Raw genomic sequence first — 20,366 nt, 5'->3', positions numbered from 1 at the left:
TTGCTAGGATCGCTCCTGTTGCATACAAACTTCGTTTACCCCAAGAACTTAATAATATTCATCCTGTCTTCCACGTCTCAAACCTTAAAAAGTGTTTATCTAATGAAACCCTTGTGATCCCTCTTGATGAGATCAAGAGTGTAATAATAATATACATCTTCTTCATAAAAAAAAAATCCAAGTTGTTGTGTATGCATGGTATTTGAGGTATATAGTTTACCATTTTTACCTTTTACCTTTTCCATATTTCATATTTCATCAAAATATTAAATTCAATGGAGTGATTTGAGATGGAAATTTTGACATGTTGACTGGTATGCCTTCTTGGTTGCAGCCAATTCGAATTTTTTAGTAGCAATTTCATTTTCTTCTAATTTTTCTGAACAAAAAACCGAATCCACCACGAAGAGCTTCGCAATTTCGCCTATTATAAATATATATATATATATATATATATATATATATATATAAATTCATTTTTTATTATTCAATGTTTCTTTAAATTTTAAATTTGAATTAATTGGGATCAAGTAATATAAGAGAGGACTTACAGGGCGACCAAATTTGGACATTTCAGCCACTTTAACTTTACGTTGACCAGGATACCCTTTATCAAAATAAAATCAACATTATTTTTACAAAATATAAGTGAATAATTGCTAAAAAAAGAAAAAAAAAACACACTAGAGAGAATAGCAAATCCATCTGAAGATACTCTTGATAATTATGGAAGAGTTTTGTTGAGGTACCTTGGTGACAAATAGTCAAGAGCATCCGAAACAATAACAAGAGAAAATGATTATGATTTATAAGGAAGAGGATACTTAATATAAGCAACACAAACAATCCATTTTCTTGTAAGACTATTGCAGTTTGCATCACTTTCATCTAAATCATAAGGTTCAAGACCCCATGCTTCTGTATCTTCATCTTTTAATAATTTGAAATCACTGAACATGAATCGGGACCCATGTGTAGAACTATATGCATGCTGTTAGCATATGCTTTTTTTAGATATGCTAATGCTTGATTAATCTCTACTGAACATGAAACACCACCTGCATATTCAACATATCAGAAAATTTATAATCATTCAGTACATAACTGATTGTTATTATTATCTTAAATCGTTTACCTTCAAGCCTACTTAGAGCCACTTTATCAATATTTCATCCACCTGTTGTTACAAAGATAATTTTGATATAAGTTGAGATAGGAGAAGATAGAATTTTTTTAGCCAAAAGAAATTCATATGTACTAACCTGAACTGTAACGACGTAAATTTTAAAACCAATTTTTTCATTTATACAACATCAAAAACATCGAGTAATAATTTAGGTTCCAATGTAAACAATATTGTCACGACCGATTACATAACAAAGATCACAAAAATGGTTTCCCCCGAGTGTGTGTACGATCACGCCGGCGCCTTCCCACGGTCCTCGCTAGTACCTGAAACACATAACACAACAATTGTAAGCATAAATGCTTACTCAGTTCCCCAAAATACAACCTACACACATACGCCTTTCCATGCCCTGACCTTCTGGTCCATGTGTCTCAGGGGACTTCCGTCCCGACTCGGTAAAACTTCCGGTCCTACCCACGTCAACCTTACGTTCCATTTTACAACGCCTTCCGGCCCATAACATATTCGCCTTCCGGCCATAATATAATGCCTTCCGGCCCATATCAAGCATATCATACATGGCACATATAACGAATAACTTATCACACATAACACATATATCTCATAGCATATCCGACCTTCCGGTCACACAGTCAAACCCTTCCGGGTACAGTATAGTGAGAAGACTCACCTCGTATATCTCGATAACTCGCGAACCTTGGAAATCACTCGTGCTTGAACCCCCGAGCTATAATCCTCCTATAACATCATATATCTATAATTAATACTTGTACCACTAAGGTTGACCATCCCTATCAAGTCAACACTGGTCAACTTTGGTCAACAGTCAATGGTCAATTTGACCGGACTTGGCGAGTGCACTAGAGTGACTCGACGAGTCTATGCGTTTTCACCAACTCGCAAGGATTTCCCCTTTGACACGTCGAGTACTCCCCTGACTCGACGAGTTCCACCTGGTCATGAATCGCAGGGCCACCGCGACTCAACTCGCCGAGTCGCAAGGACAACTCGGTGAGTTTTAGCTCGACTCAGTCCACCTGTCAATCCCTCTCTAACTCCCCGTGACTCACTGAGTCAACCATAACTCGGTGAGACTACTCACTGGGTGGTTTTAAGGACAATCTTGAAGCTACTCGTCGAGTCTGTTCTTCAGACTTGGCGAGTCCATGCCATGCATCAGCTAAAACTTGCTTCTGCGGTTAGATTCGTTCCATACACACATAGATCTGGCCTTCCCAACCTCATTTATCTCATAAAGCCTGAGTCTTGTCCGCCATGCAACACTTACAAGGCTCTTTTTGGGGAAATAACCTCTAATATGGCAACCCTAGTCTCCAACTCAAAAGAATGGACATAAAGCATATCATTTGGGGCCTTCTGGACCTACTAAGGTCCAGATCTAGGTTCCATATCTCCATGGGACCTTTCACACTTCAAATACAAGTCAAATAAGGCAAGAAGAAACCCTAGATTTGACATATCAACCAAAACACGAAGATTAGCTCTAAAAGTTACCTCAAGAAGCTTCCCTTGATGAAATAGAAGAAGATCCAAGCTCCCCAACTCTTCTAGCTTGATCTTCTCCTTCCTTTCTTGCAGTAACACATAAATTGGTGAACAAATAGCCTCTTATCTGACTCACAAGGACTCTCAGCTGCTTTGGTGCACTCAAGGATCAAGGTGGCCACAATGAAGGGCAATAAGGTCCTTTAAATAGGGCTTAGGACCGGAAAATTAGGGTTTCATTAAATAGCACGGACTCGCCGAGTCCAGACGCAAACCTTCATCAAAAACCGCGACCCGACTCGCCGAGTTCGACCTCCAACTCGCCGAGTCCCCTCACAAAATACCAAAAATACGAAATTAAAAGATACCTGGAAATCCAAGCTGTTACAATTCTCCTCCACTAGAACAAGACTTCGCCCTCGAAGTCTCGCTCTGCAAATAGCTCCGGATGCTGCTCACGCATCTCATGCTCCGGCTCCCAGGTCATCTCTGATCCCTTCCGATGCCGCCACTGAACCAACACCAGGGGTACCTCCTTGTTCCTCAAAACCATGATCTTCTGATCTCTGATGGCTACTGGTCTCTCGGCATAATTCAGGCTCGCATCTACCTGAATATCCCCTAATGGAACCACTGCCGATTTGTCGGCTTTACAGTTCCTCAGCTGCGACACATGAAAAGTGTCGTGAATCTGCCCCAACTCTGATGGAAAATCCAAACGGTAGGCTACCCGGCCTACCCTCGCGATCACACGGAAAGGACCAATGTATCGGGGCCCCAATTTTCCCCTCTTCCTGAATCGAATCACTCCTTTCCAAGGAGAGACCTTCAGGAGTACAAGATCGCCAACCTGAAACTCAAGCTCAGACCGACGTCTGTCTGCATAACTCTTCTGTCGGATTTGAGCGGTCAACAACCTCTGCCTGACCTGCTGAATCTGCTCGGTCATCTGGAGTACGATCTCCGTGCTACCCATCACCCGCTGCCCCACCTCACACCAGCAGATGGGGGTGCGACACCTCCGTCCATACAACAGCTCAAAGGGTGGCATACCAATGCTTGAATAATGGCTGTTGTTATACGAAAACTCTGCTAAAGGTAGATAGGTGTCCCAGCTCCCTCCGAAATCCAAAACGCATGCTCGGAGCATATCCTCAAGCGTCTAAAATCGTCCGCTCACTTTGACCATCTGTCTGGGGATGATATCGGTACTAAAATGCAGTCTAGTACCCAATTCCTCATGGAACTTCTTCCAGAACCTGGAAGTGAAATGCACATCACGATCGGAAACAATCGAGATCGGCACCCCATGTCGCGATACCACCTCCCTCACATATAACTCCGCCAACTTCTCCGCAGAAGAGCTCTCACTGGTGGCTAGAAAATGAGCGCTCTTTGTCAATCTATCCACGATCACCCAAATCGCATCGACTCCCCTCGCAGTCCGCGACAACTTGGTGATGAAATCCATAGTAATTTGTTCCCACTTCCATTCAGGAATATCTAGCGGTTGCAGCTTACCGTGCGGTCGCTGGTGCTCGGCCTTGACCTGCCGACAAGTCAAGCACCTCTCGACAAACCATGCAGAATCCCTTTTCATACAGGGCCACCAGTACTCCTTCCTTAGATCCAAATACATTTTCGTAGCACCGGGATGAATCGAGAATTTCAATCGATGTGCTTCCTCCATCAAAATAGTACGCGCACCGCCCACAAACGGTACCCAAATCTGACCCTGAAAAATCATAAGCCCTCGACCATCCGCGACGAATCCTGATACCTGAGCTACAACCCGCTCCCTCTTCTGATGTTCTGGCTTCGCAGCCTCTGCTTGAGCTCCTCGAATAATATCCAAAATCGGGGTCAATACCGTCAATCTCATACAAATATCTCGGATCGGGGCACTTTCCGCCCTACGACTCAACGTGTTGGCTACCATATTAGCCTTGCCCGGGTTATACAGGATCTCACAATCGTAATCCTTCACCACATCCAACCACCTCCTCTGTCGCATATTCAGATTTGGCTGATCCATCAAATACTGCAAGCTCTTGTGGTCCGTGTATATCGTACACCGAACCCCATACAAATAGTGTCACCAGATCTTGAGGGAAAACACCATAGCCCCCAATTCCAGGTCGTGGGTGGGATATCTCGACTCATGAGGCTTCAACTGCCTCGAAGCATACGTTATCACATGACCCCTCTGCATAAGCACCGCCTCCAAACCCAATATAGATGCATCACAGTACACCACGAAATCCTCCATCCCTTCCAGGAGTGCGAGCACCGGAGCCTCGCACAATTTCTGACGAAGCATCTCAAATGATGAATGCTGCTCCGGTCTCCATCAAAACGTAACACCCTTCCGGGTCATCCTAGTAAGTGGCACAGCAATCTTGGAGAAGTCCTTGATAAACCTGCGATAATATCCAACCAAACCCAGAAAACTCCTGATCTCGGTGGGCGATCTCGGCACCTCCCACCTCAACACTGCCTCAATCTTGGCCGGGTCGACCAATATCCCTTTCTGGTTAACAAGATGCCCGAGGAACTGGACCTCTCGTAACCAGAAATCACACTTGGAGAACTTGCCATATAGTCTCTCCGATCTCAAAACCCCAAGAATCTCCCTCAAATGTTCCTCATGTTGATCCCTAGACCTCGAATACACCAAAATATCATCGATGAATACGATCACCTACCGATCCAGCATCGGCCGGCACACCCGGTTCATAAGATCCATGAACGCAGTTGGGGCATTGGTGAGCCCAAAAGGCATCACCACAAACTCATAATGTCCATAACGACTTCTGAAAGCAGTCTTCTGGATATCTTCCTCTCGAACCCTCATCTGATGATACCCCGACCTCAAGTCAATCTTGGAGAACCAAGATGCCCCCTGCAACTGATTGAACAGATCGTAGATCCTAGGTAACGGATATCGGTTCTTAACCGTCAACTTGTTCAAGTCCCGGTAATCGATACACATCCGGAGTGAACCATCCTTTTTCTTGACGAACAAAATCGGCGCTCCCCAAGGTGAGCTACTCGGTCGAATAAATCCCTTTCCCGACTGCTCCTGAAGCTGCGAGGATAACTCCTGCATTTCCGGTGGAGCGAGACGATAAGGCGCCTTGGTGATGGGCGCCGCTCCCGGAACCAAATCGATACGAAACTCCACTTACGTCTCTGGAGGCACACCCGGTAACTCTTCGGGGAACACATCCGAAAACTCGCATACAACAGGAACGTCATCAATCGAATTGGGCCTCCCCGCGGCCACTCGAGTATCCATCACGTAGGCTATGAATCCATTACAACCCTGCTGCAAACTCTGCCTTGCCCTGGCAGCCGAACAAAACGCCGAACCACACCGGGTCCCTTCGCTATAAACTGTAAGCACTCCCCTACTAGGGTCTCGAATCGTTACCAGCTGTCTCTCGCAGTCAATGACTGTTCCAAACTTACTCAGCCAGTCCATGCCCACGATAACGCAGACATCCCCCATAGCTATAGGAACCAAGTCTATAGGTAACTCGACACCAAAAATCTCGAGCACACATCCTCGAATCACCTCAGTGGCGTATACCGCTTTCTCATTTGCTATAGAAACTTGCAGGGGTCGACTCATCACCTCCTGATCAATACCGATGTGTTGGCTAAAAGCCAACGATACAAAAGACCGACTCGCACCCGAGTCAAATAATACCAAAGCAGGCACAAAATTCACAAGAAAAGTACCTACGCATATCATAATATAAGCACAATATCTCAGTATAAAGGTAAATACATGAAAGTATACATACCGGCTACGACATCGGGCGCTGCGCGGACCTCCACCGCAGTCAACTGGAAACCTCTCCCACGAGCCTTCAGAGCCTCGGCTTTCACTGGCCGAATCTCGGTAACCCTGGCAGCAGGTGTAGATCCCTGGCGAAGTTGGGGGCACTCGGCCTTCCGATGGCCGATCTGGTTGCAATGAAAGCAAACCTTGAATCCCTTGGGGCAATCCCTGGCAATGTGCCCCTCCTTGCCACACTTGTATCAAGCACCCGTTCGACATGCCCCCTCGTGACCCTTGCCGCACTTTCCGCAAGTGTGGCCCTTCTGACCACCGGATCTCGAATCGGCGGACTTGGTCCAATTGGCTGTCGGCTGAGACTGAGTCGATCGCCGATCCACCCGTTGAGACTCGGCCTCCTCCCTGGCATGGGTCTCCAAGTCGATCTCACGCTTCCTGGCATTCTCCTGAAGCTCAACAAAAGTCTGATATGACGAGTTCGATACGAACTCCCGGATATCCCTCCTCAGCACTCCCAAATACCGACTCATCCGAGCCTGCTCCGTGGACACCTGCTCGGGGCAGAACATCGCCCTCTCATGAAACTTCCGCGTGATCATCGTGGTAGAATCATTACCCTACTTGAGGGTCAAGAACTCTTGAACCAACCGTTCCCTCTCCACCTGGGGAACATACTCGTCTCTGAACACAGCAGTAAATCTCTCCCAAATCACAGCTGAAACCTCTGCCAGAGTGAAGTTCGCCGTCACAAACTTCCACCAATCCTTTGCTCCCAGGCGGAGCTGGTTCAAGGCGAACCGTACCCTCAGATGCTCCGGACATGAACAAGTGTAGAAACATCCCTCGGTATCAGCAATCCATCTCATCGCAGCGATCGGATCCTACGTCCCGTCAAACTCAGGTGGCTTCGTGTTGCTGAACTCCCAGAACAGCACCGAGTCACCTCCCTGTGGTCTGGCAGCAGCCACAGCTGCGGTAGCTGCAGCGGTTGCGGCCTCAGTTAACGCGGCGTACCGCTCATCAAATGTGTCCATCAGCGTGGTCTTAATAGACCCAAACATCTCCAGAATCTCAGCCCGGATCGCTGCAACTACCTCCTCATGAATCATCTGACGAAGCTCCTCGTCAGTCACACTACTCGTACCAGGTCTGTGGCGTGGTCCAACCATGATGTCTCTGAAATACAACATAAAAATATCAGAGACTCTATCGAGCATAATCACACTCGATAACGCAGTCCTACTCAATCTCCGATACCCAGGGATTCTTACATGGGTTGCCCACTGACCCGGTACTACCAATTACACCGCGTCAGTATTCTCCCGAAGTCCTCTTCCCCAAACCCCGAATCCTGAGTACTCTTTTCTTGTCATGCACTAGTTACCCACTCGCTCTCAAAGCACCTCATAGAAGCAGGTTTCCCTAGACTAAGGCATCACAAAATCAGGCCACTCTAGTCCTAATATGAATACCTAGTCTACTAGCATGCGTATCATATCATATCATATCTCATAACACATATTGTAAGAGTATTTTGGGGATTTTACCGTTCGGGCGCTGGCTAACCGTACACGCTCCTTCTTCTTTGGTTGTTTCAAAAATCACTTATCAAACTTTATTGATTTATTAATTAAAAATTTTCTCAAATCCCCGGTTTGAGTTCAGTTACGCCCGAAGGTGTACTTGAATCCCTCAAACCAAGGCTCTGATACCAACTTATAACGACGTAAATTTTAAAACCAATTTTTTCATTTTTACAACATCAAAAACATCGAGTAATAATTTAGGTTCCAATGTAAACAATATTGTCACGACTTATTACATAACAAAGATCACAAAAATGGTTTTCCCCGAGTGTGTGTACGATCACGCTGGCGCCTTCCCACGGTCCTCGCTAGTACCTGAAACACATAACACAACAACTGTAAGCATAAATGCTTAGTGAGTTCCCCAAAATACAACCTACGCACATACGCCTTTCCAGTCCCTGACCTTCTGGTCCATGTGTCTCAGGGGACTTCCGTCCCGACTCGGTAAAACTTCCGCTCCTACCCACGTCAACCTTACGATCCATTTTACAACGCCTTCCGGCCCATAATATAATGCCTTCCGGCCCATATCAAGCATATCATACATGGCACATGTAACGAATAACTTATCACACATAACACATATATCAAATAGCATATCCGACCTTCCGGTCACACAGTCAAACCCTTTCGGGTACAGTATAGTGAGAAGACTCACCTCGTATATCTCGATAACTCGCGAACCCTGGAAATCACTCGTGCTTGATCCCCAAGCTATAATCCTCCTATAACATCATATATCTATAATTAATACTTGTACCACTAAAGTTGACCATCCCTATCAAGTCAACACTGGTCAACTCGGCGGGACTACTCACTGGGTGGTTTTAAGGACAATCTTCAAGCTACTCGTCGAGTCTGTTCTTCAGACTCGGCGAGTCCATGCCATGCATCAGATAAAACTTGCTTCTACGCTCAGATCCGTTCCATACACACATAGATCTGGCCTTCCCAAGCTCATTTATCACGTAAAGTCTCAGTCTTGGCCGCCATGCAACACTTACAAGGCTCTTTTTGGGGAAATAACCTCTAATATGGCAACCCTAATCTCCAACTCAAAAGAATGGACATAAAGCATATCATTTGGGGCCTTCTGGACTTGCTAAGGTCCAGATCTAGGTTCCATATCTCCATGGGACCTTTCACACTTCAAATACAAGTCAAATAAGGCAAGAAGAAACCCTATATTTGACATATCAACCAAAACACGAAGATTAGCTCTGAAAGTTACCTCAAGAAGCTTCCCTTGACGAAATAGAAGCAGATCCAAGCTCCCCAACTCTTCTAGCTTAATCTTCTCCTTCCTTTCTTGCAATAACACACAAATTGGTGAACAAATAGACTCTTATCTCACTCACAAGGACTCTCAGCTGCTTTGGTGCACTCAAGGATCAAGGTGGTCACAATGAAGGGCCATAAGGTCCTTTAAATAGGGCTTAGGACCGGAAAATTAGGGTTTCATTAAATAGCGTGGACTCGTCGAGTCCATACGTGAACCTTCGTCCAAAACCGCGACCCGACTCGGCGATTTCGACCTCTAACTCGCCGAGTCCCCTCACAAAATACCAAAAATACGAAATTAAAAGATACCTGGAAATCCGGGCTGTTACATGAACCACTATAAACATAGCTAATTATGAGAAAAGCTCCCTGAATGTTTTGAGAAAAGGGAAAGTCTCACTCAGTATTTTTTTAAAGAAGAGAAGAAGAGTATCAAAGGTATGAATCATGAGTAACAGATGTTACAGTAGATGTGAAAGCTTTAAGAGGTGTGATTACCACAAGAACAAGGCCAATGGATAAGAAAGGGGAAGGGCATGATTTTGGATTTAAGGATCCCCTAAAGGGAATGCCAGTTCCATCACCCAAACACCTTGATAAACTAGCTGGCCTCCTTGACATCTCTATATGTTATGATTCACCTGCAGAAAAGTGTTTAACTCGTTTTATTATGAATTGAATTGAGTTATCTGAACTGAAACAATGGTAACTTTGAAAGATCAATGGATCCAATATCAATGACAAATGGGGTGTTCCACAATTTTAATTCAATAGCTGAGATTTTATTATCCTAAATAGCTAAATCAATCCGTTAATTTTAATTGTTCTGAAGCTGATGAACATTTCACTAATTTCAACTAACACAGTCGTTTCCAAAACATGCTGATGGATAGTTTTACTTTGGATAATTATGCAGTTAAAATAAGCAAGACTCAAAATCCTCTTTGAAGAAAAACAAGAGAACATAACTGTCCCAAACTAATACATTAAGCGACTTGACCACTTGGTATCAATGTATGACGAAAACCTAACGCGGAATTCTTCAAATCGTTTTTAGCCCAACATAACAAGCAATCAACCAATTTTCGTTACCACTCAATACACATAACAAAAAATTCACTAGAATCGATTAATTCAAAAGCATTAATCAACTGTTTTTTGACATAATTCATTGTTCATGCTGCTATATTCCTCGAATTTAACAAGCAGATAATCAACAATTGATTAAACAATTTATCGTAATGCGAGAAACAAACAAAAACCACAGTGCGTGAGTGATGATTAGATAGAGAAAGAGAAAGAGTTTGTGTGTGTATGTGTAACCTTTTTGCTGAGAAGTTGAAGGTTTTTGGTGTAGCTATGAGGTGCGACGGTCTTCATCCGATGGTGGCTTCACAGGGAGGCGATGACTAATGGCGGTGAGCATGGAGGAATCGTTACTTGAGGAAATGAAGATTGAGAGAAGTAGATGGAGGGTTTATGAACCAAAACCCTAGTTCCAACAATAGTCGTGGTTCCAAGAACTGTACCCCTTTGATTTCATTTTCATGGCCCGGTGACCAAAAAACCTTCGATTTCACTAAGAACCAGAACCCTAGTTCCAACAATAGTCGGTTTTGTGGCCCTATATAGAATTTTAGGCATGAGACTCCTTGATTTCTGCCGACTGGGATGGGAGAAAGGAGAAGCACATCGTGGTTCATTTTTTGGATATTTAACTGAGCAAATTAGAGCGGGGGACGAGAATAGGTGGAGACATCGGTTGGAGATCAGAGATTTGATTGTGATGATGTTGTGGGAGATAAGAGCAATGACGGTGAGAGAGACATCGTGGCTCTCCGATTCAAGGTTTTTTTGGTATTTGATCGAGAGAGAGACAGAGAGAGAGAGAGAGAGAGAGAGAGAAAGAGAGAGAAGAACGATTGAAAGAAGGTAGAGGAGAACATGGCGCCTTTTCAAACTTTTGGAATTTCATTTCCCCCGCGAGCTTCTAAAATGCGTGTTTATGAAAAAAAAATATAAAGCGACGTGCGCACAAGACACACATTTTATCATATGCGCCCTCCGTGTTTTTTTTGACACTAATTTTAGGGTACGCACAAATGCGTGCCCTCTATTCTTCAAATTTTATAAGAGATGACATTGTTTTTTGGACGCCCGCCTTTGCGTATCGTAAATCACTACGTGTTATTGTTTGCGCGTCATTAAAGGTTGTTTTTCTAGTAGTGTTATATATGTTAGTAGTGTTAGCTTAAATTACGATTGTAACTGTAGTTATGATACTATACATGAAATCCTCCACCCCTGGACGTTTCCGCCATCCTTGGTTTGGGGGTGTGACAGATTGGTATCAGAGCTCGGTTTATAGTGAATTAAGTATATCAAACCACATAAGATATACAAACTATAAACACATTTGGGACTAAAAGTATTTGATTTTAAAACATATTAATGGGTTATACTTTTAGAAAATAAATAGTTTTCTCGTTTAAAGTATACCTACATGCATTACATACTCGCGTAGTGTCATAACTAGGAGAACATAAAGTAAAAGAAGAGGAGTTCCACACTATGGGTATGACTTAGTATATGTGAATCGAGTCTGGGATGGATATAGCCTGATCAACTATATCTGTCCAAGAAGTGACTTACACATACTATGGGATAGTCGTAGTGGGCAACAAATCTAATAACCTAACTTCACCCTATAAATAATGCTCGAAGAACCAAATCTAAACATTTAAAATACGATATGAGTATTTGTATGATTGCTATATCACAATATTATTATTATTATCAACCATTACATGCTACTTAGACACTTATTTTCGCACAGACGACATAGCAGGATTTCATCTACCAGGAGACCCATACTTTCCCAATCAGGGAAATGTAGAATGGATTCAAGAAGAGCCCGAAGAACTAATCGAAGAAGATCCCGAAGAGGACACCAAAGAGGATCCCGAAGAGGAACTCGAGGAAGAACCAGAGGAAGAAGAAGAGGAGGAAGAAGAAGAAGAAGAGGAAGACATCGAGGTAGACATGGATTAGGACGAAAGTGAAGAAGAACCAGAAGTCTTCAACCCTCCTTACATCGCCAGGGTGCCTGCAAACCGCTTTGGCCACAACGGGCCTGAGCCCCGTTGGGCAACAATGATCGAGAGGTGGAGCCGGCAACAACGCGAACAATCACCATATGGCAACCAACATGGTTAGTACGACCTCATCCACGTGGGACCGGCTAATATAGCCCTCCCAGTCATGACTCGATAGATAGCAATTATGGATGATCGCGGTAGGATGACGACCGATCAGGTCCGGGAGCTAAGTGTCATCACAGAGTCTACCACTGCTCGCACCAGAGACCTGGAACAAGACTCCCATTACAGAGACCAACTCATTCAGGACCTTCTCGCTACTCGAGCAGAAGCAAGGGAGTATCGGGAAAGATATACAGAACATGAAGAGAGAATGGTTGCAAGCAAACGGAGATTAGCAGAACTGCAAGGCACATCGACATCATCCTAAGCTCTATCAGGGAAGGATCATCGTGAGTAGGACTCATTACCACTCACACATCTTCGTAGTATAAGTTTATGAGAATGAGTTGGTGCTACTCTTTTGTATGTAGGGTGACCCTACGACTAAGTGATTACACTATTCAAAGGGATTTTGTGTTGTAAAAACTATCTTTTGCATTAATGTAATGTAGACCCTTATGAGGTCAAATGTTCTCCAAAACAATACGTATTAAAAGTCTATCAATGAATTTGGCATGCATTTTACTTCATTGGATGTTGACATGAGATTTTACCATGTGGTATTACAAACAATTTACAACTGATAACTCTAAGATTTTAAGTGTACCTCGTTGTTATGTGTAATTAAAGAAGTAATCGACCTAGAAATTGTGAGTCCGCCTTAGGACCTGTTCCTTGTTTGGTTGTGGACTTAGGGCTGACTCATTAGTATCAATAGCTTATTAAAATTTTAATTACACATAACTAGGGCACATCGAGTGAATCTTAGGAGTGGGTCAGATGCGGAACCAAACACATCACTCTATTTGAGTTACCACTATTTAATTCATAAGTTTAATTGCATAAACTTTCTCTATGAATTACTTGCTAATGCAATAAAGTCGGGATATAATACAAATGAGATAAAACAAGTAACACTCAACTTGTTATTACTATTAAAGTCTTACCGACATGTCATTTTGAAACTTATGACAAATCTATGCCACCAAGGAAAAGACCAAGACCTTCCAGTAGCGCAGCACCACCTTCTCCGCCGCCGCCACCACAATCTGATCCGACAATGTTCCAGGCTGCACTAACAGTAGTTGTGGCGGAAGCTATGTCACAAATCGGCACTAATGGCAATGGTGGATCTGGATCTGGTGCTACGCCCTCTAACTAGGGTGATAGTTCGGGGCGCACAAAGGAATACACCTATAAGGATTTCACAAATGGAAAACCCTATACCTTCGATGGGAGCGGGGGCATGATCACACTGATGTAATGGTTCGAAAGACACGAAGCAGTCTTCGAAATTTGTGCTTGTCCTGAAGCGAGCAAGGTCAAGTATGGAGCATTCACTTTCACCGGTAGGGCTCTCAGTTGGTGGAATGGCTGAGTTAAATCACTTACTCCCGTAGTGGCTAACTCCATAAGCTGGGAAGACTTGAAAGCATTGATGCTAAAGGAGTATTGCCTAAGGGGCGAAATACAAAAACTCGAAGAAGAACTCTGGAACCTCATAATATCGGGCACAGATCATGAAACTTACACTGCCCAGTTCAATGACCTACCACTCCTCGTTCCAACAATGGTTACTCCAGAGGGGAAAAATGTGGAACGATACCTCTGGGGACTGTCATCCTCAATTCAAGATAGTGTACCGGCCTTGAAACCCGTGATGGGTTTTGAGCATTCTAACACTTCCTAAGTGTACATGCAACCCTAATAACCTTGGATCTATGTTTGTCTAATTGTCATGCAAAGTTGAATTCCAAGGTTATATTCCTATCTAGCATACATGGGGAACAATTTTAACATAAAGTATAGATAGAATAACTTACCTTGTTGTTGCTTGTGTTCCTTGAAACCTTGTGAGCCTAGCACCCCAAGTGTGATGCCTCAAATGCTTCACACAACACCAAATGCTCTTCGAAGAACTTATGAGAGAATACTCACTTCTTCAAAATCAGCCAAGCCCTCTTGATTCTTAGTGTAGCCGGTTTTGGGTGGAGAATATGTTACTTATATAGTGTTGACACATCTAGGGTTAAACCCTAATGTGTCATGACTCTTCATTTCCAAGACCCATGGGTTTGTAACTCCCATGGAGCATCCATGGAGCATCCTATGGGTGGAACCCAACTTGATAGTCCATGGAGCCTTTTAGCCCACTATACAAGATATGGATGATTTACATAATCAACCCATATATTTAATTAGTTATCTTTTGATCACTTAATTAATTCTAAATTAATTCTTGATCAAACTAAAAAAATAATATTATTAATATATTAGAACTTATAATATATTAATAATCTCCAAGTGTTATTTCTCTCATTTAGTCTATCCAATTGCATGGTGTCATGCAACCCAAATGGACCATGCCGGGTCGGGTCAAGTACATACCAGAAATAGTTATGGACTTAGACACCTTATCCAACAGTCTCCCACTTGGATAAGTCTAATAACTATTACTGCAAGTATGACTTCAGGAACCGATCGGCAATCGTAGCTCTTTTCAAGGTTTCTCGAAACTGAGAAGATGATGGTACGCCATTTAAGATAAGTGATCATATAATCCTCTGTTCTAGATATCAGTCGGACAAATACATGGAACAATGTCTTACTTATTGTCCAACATTTGTTTCCCGATTTCCGATTTGTTTGACAAAGAACTTCATTGAACACATCAATTTAGTTCTGACCGGGCCCGGTACATAGGTCAAAACAAAATCATCGAGGGGCCCAGATATCAGCTTCTAATCCAAGAAGGAACAGATAAACTTCGACTCATATGTTTGTTCTACTACTCATTGAATTACACATAAGAGCGCGATTTTATAACATCAAGTTACCAATGCGTTTTTTGTACAATCAATGCATAACCAACTTGTAAGTAACAAATCATATCTCTAGGTTTAAAGATTTATATGATATTACCGTCTCACGATCACTCGAGATAGAATTCCATGAAGTGATTCCAGTGAGCGTGGGTTGAGTCCAACGCTCAGAACTTATGAGCACTCATGATTGTTGTAGCCTTGTCCCAGACCTCTACAACCAAACATGACAGTCTTGATTCATACCTACTTCCGACATATGACCGACTGTGGAGGTTTGAATAATATGTTATACCAAACAAAATTATTCTGGAAGTCAAAACATGCAAAAGAAATATAGTAAACGATCGACAAGAGATAGCAACACTTTACTCATAAATAAAACACTTTTATTCATCATCAAATGTCAATTACACTTTACAAATTTCGAGGTTATCTAACTACTAAATCTAATATCATCCTTCAGCCCTATGCTCCGAGCATGCTGGAGATGCTTAACCCGAGTCAGTCCCTTCGTGAGGGGATCTGCCGGATTCTCATCTGATGATACCCTCTTTGCCACGAGAAGTCCTTCTTCGATCTGATGTCTGATGAAATGGTATTTTCTGTCGATGTGTCTGGATCTCCCGTGATCCCTTGGTTCCTTGGCTAAGGCAACAGCACTTTCACTATCACAGAAAATTTCCATTGGCTCTTTAATAGCTGGTACAACTCCAAGGTCTCCAATGAAGTTCCTCAGCCATAACGCCTCCTTTGCCGCTTCGCTAGCTGCAATATACTCTGATTCACAAGTAGAATCTGACACTGTCTCTTGCTTGGAACTCTTCCAAGAAATTGCTCCTCCATTTAGGGTAAAGACCCAGCCCGACTGAGAGCGGAAGTTATCCCTATCAGTCTGAAAGCTAGCATCACTATACCCTACAACTCTCAAGTCATCACTCCCACCGAGGGTAAGGACCCAGTCCTTAGTCCTTCGTAGGTACTTGAGAATATTCTTTACCGCAGTCCAGTGTGCCTTGCCAGGGTTCCCCTGAAACCTGCTAACCATGCTCAAGGCAAAGGCTACATCAGGTCGAGTACATGTCATAGTATACATGATCGAACCGACAGCCGAAGCATAAGGTACTCGACTCATTTCTGCTATCTCAGCCTCAGTGTTAGGGCTTTGTGTCTTACTCAGTTTGGCGTTACTCTGGATGGGCAACTCTCCTTTCTTGGAGTCTTGCATTCTGAATCTCTTCAGAACCTTCTCCAAGTAGGTACTTTGAATAAGTCCAATTAGTCTTTTACTCCGATCTCTCAAGATCCTTATTCCCAAAATATAGGCAGCTTCACCAAGGTCCTTCATAGCGAAACACTTTCCAAGCCAGGACTTTACTTCCTGCAGGGTTGGAATGTCGTTTCCTATGAGTAGTATGTCATCCACATACAATACCAAAAAGCTAACTATACTCCCACTAGCCTTGACATATACACAAGATTCATCTTCACTCCTAGAAAAGCCAAATTCCTTGACCTTTTCATCAAAGCAAAGATTCCATCTGCGAGGTGCTTGCTTTAGTCCATAAATGGACTTCTCAAGCTTACACACTCTATTAGGGTACTCGTTACTGACAAAACCCTCTGGCTGACTCATGTAAACATCTTCATCCAACTTCCCATTAAGGAAAGCGGTTTTGACATCCATTTGCCAAATTTCATAGTCATGAAATGCGGCTATGGCTAACAGAACCCGAATAGACTTAATCTTGGCTACCGGAGAAAAGGTCTCATCATAATCCACTCCAGGAATTTGAGAGAAGCCCTTTGCAACCAGTCTAGCCTTATAAGTGTGTACTTTACCATCCATGTCGGTCTTCTTCTTGAAGACCCATTTGCACCCTACAGTCTTTCGACCTAGTACATTCTCAACCAAGTTCCAAACTTGATTGTCATACATGGATTGTATCTCGCTATCCATAGTCTCTTTCCATTTAGCAGACTCGGGGCCTGCCATGGCTTCCTCGTAGCTGTTAGGGTCATCTTGACTTACTAGTGTCTCATCACTAATAAGTGTCTCACCTTCTGCAGTAATATGGAATCCATAGTAATGCTCAGGTGCACTCCTAACTCTCGTGGAACGCCTCAGTGGTACAGATTCGTCAATTGGCTCAACAGGAGTTTCCTCCTCAAGTTGAGGGCTAGAGTTTGAAGTTCCTTCACCACTTGACTCTTGAATTTCTTCAAGATCAACTTGCCTCCCACTGTCTCCTTGGCTTATAAACTCTCTTTCTCGAAAGACTCCTCTTCTTGCTACAAAGACCACATTGTCACTAGGTCTGTAGAAGAGGTAACCAAAGGATTGTTGTGGGTAGCCGATGAAAATACACCTCTCTCTTCGGGGTTCGAGCTTATCATGAGTCTCGCGTCTCACGAAAGCCTTGCAACCCCAAATCTTGATGTGGTCTAGTTTAGGTACTTTACCAGTCCACATCTCGTGAGGAGTTTTGGCAACTTTCTTTGTAGGGACTAGATTAAGGATATGGGCAGCAGTCTCTAAGGCATACCCCCAGAATGAGATTGGTAGCGAAGCTCGACTCATCATGGAACGAACCATGTCCAACAAGGTTCGATTACGCCTCTCAGCCACACCATTCAACTGCGGTGTCCTGGGAGGTGTCAATTGTGAGACAATCCCACATTCCTTTAGATAGTCAAGGAACTCTGAACTAAGATACTCACCACCTCGATCGGATCGAAGCATCTTAATGTTCCTGCCCAATTGATTCTCGACTTCCTGTTTAAATTCCTTAAACTTCTCGAAAGTCTCTGACTTATGCTTGATTAAGTAGACATATCCATATCTACTCTAATCATCAGTAAAAGTCAAATAATAACGATTAGCATCCCTTGTGGCATGTTTGAATGGCCCACACACATCCGTGTGTATAAGGTCCAACAAACCTTCACCCCTTTCACACGAGCCTGTGAAGGGTGACTTTGTCATTTTTCCAAGTAAGCATGATTCGCAACTATCATTTGACTTTAGGTCAAACGACTCCAAGACTCCATCCTTTTGGAGTTGGCCTATGCGTTTCTTGCTTATATGTCCAAGACGACAATGCCATAATGATGCTTTATCCAAGTTATTATTATTAGGAGAATCAATACACAAAACATTATTTCCTGAGTTATCTACAATAGATACAGCTTCATACACACCATCACAAGGTAATGCTTTAAAATAAAGTACATTATTAAAGAAAGCATTAATCGAACCAACTTCATTATCAAACGAAAAGGTGAAACCTTGTTTGTACAATGCATGAAAGGAAATAATATTTCTTGCCATTTCTGGCGAATAACAACATTTATTCAAATCTAAATTTAACCCACTACTTAGCGATAAAGTATAAACTTCAATCTTGGTGACAGGTGTAACTTTCCTATTCCCCATGATTAAGTTTATTCTTCCTTGCTCCACATTCTCACTTCTTCCTAGTCCCTGCAAGTCACAACAAATATGAATACCGCAACCGGTATCAAGGACCCAAGATTTCGAATGGGGTGAGTTATTAGAAATGATAGTGTAAATACCTGCATGGTTGGGTTTGACTTTCCCATCCTTTACATCCTGCTGGTACTTTGGGCAGTTCCGCTTCCAATGAGCTTTTTCATGGCAATAGAAGCATTCAGCCTCTTTTGGGTCAGAAGAAGGAGTAATGAAACCTCTCTTGGTTCCACTTGAAGAAGAGCCATCAAGGGTCCGAGCCTTGGTACCCTTTGAAGATCCCTTTCTCTTCCTCCCTCGACTTTGCCCGATTGCCAAGACCGGAGTTGAGTCTGGAGTAGGAGTGATAGCAACCGACTTCTCCTTAAGACCTGTTTCTGCGGTCTTGAGAAGTCCCTAAAGTTTGCTGAGGGTGACCTCTTCCTTGTTCATGTGATATGTCATGCGGAACTGATCATAGCACGATGGTAAGGAGTGCAAAATGATATCTATTGCAAGCTCCTCAGGGAAGTTCACATTGAGCTTCAGCAAATGATCCATATACCTTTGCATTTTCTGCATGTGGCTCGTGACGGACACTCCGTCCTTCATCATGGTTGTTATCATGAAGCAGATGACTTCGTACCTCTCTTGTCGTGCACTTTGATGGTATCTTTCCATCAAATCTTGGTGCATTTCATAAGGGTAGAAATCTTCATAAGACTTTTGGAGTTCAGCTGTCATGGTGGCCAACATGATGCAAGCCACCTTGGTTGCATCTCTTTCATGAGTATGAAAGTCAGCGATCTCCTGGGGAGTTACAGTGGACTCGTCAATTTCCTTAAGCTCCTTGTCAAGGACATATTCTTTGTCCTCGTAGCGGGTAATCATCCTGATGTTTCTGATCCATTTATTGAAGTTGGATCCATCAAAGGTGACTTTCCCACACAAACTCATAAGAGTAAAGGAGCCATTAGGATTCGAGCCAGAAGCATTGTTTGAAGACATCTGAAAGAGAAGAACAAGTTTAGTTTAGATTAAATAGAGTCCTTAATAAAACACCCAAATGTAATATTAAGGCTAGGATCCAATCACAATATAATATAACTTAGAAGAGGTATGCCGTAATCTAAGCTATACCATATTTGAAAGGTAGGTGAATGACGATTCACCAATTTCCACCACGAAAACCGAAATATTAGATATTTAGTTTTTATTGGTTTTAGAAATTCCTAGATTCTTTGAGATCCAATGAACTTTTCAAAGGCATGTTTCAATCTCGGGAGTGCCCTCCAGGTTTTGTGACTGGGATGCCGAGGATCACAAAACGAGGTGTGAAGTAACCATGCAAATCACTTGGTACCCTTAAAGTTTATCACTCAATCGATGTGCCGGTAAACCACACACACTCCACCGATACTATAATAAACCTTAAGTCACCCTTTACCTACCTTGTTAAGTCCAAGTTAGTGTGTCGGTTAACC

The 20,366-nt window shown here is 43.0% G+C and overlaps 1 pseudogene; it reads right to left on the bottom strand.

The window, feature by feature from the left end:
• Positions 1-272: 272 nt before the first annotated feature.
• LOC145039084 (putative pectin methylesterase CGR3) lies at positions 273-9,952 on the bottom strand (annotated as a pseudogene).
• Between the last annotated feature and the right edge of the window lie 10,414 nt (positions 9,953-20,366).

The sequence above is a fragment of the Lactuca saligna genome, chromosome 4 (genome assembly GCF_052625555.1).
Source record: "Lactuca saligna cultivar CGN05327 chromosome 4, ASM5262555v1, whole genome shotgun sequence".
Lineage (NCBI taxonomy): Eukaryota > Viridiplantae > Streptophyta > Magnoliopsida > Asterales > Asteraceae > Lactuca > Lactuca saligna.
This window is presented reverse-complemented; position numbering and strand designations above follow the sequence as displayed.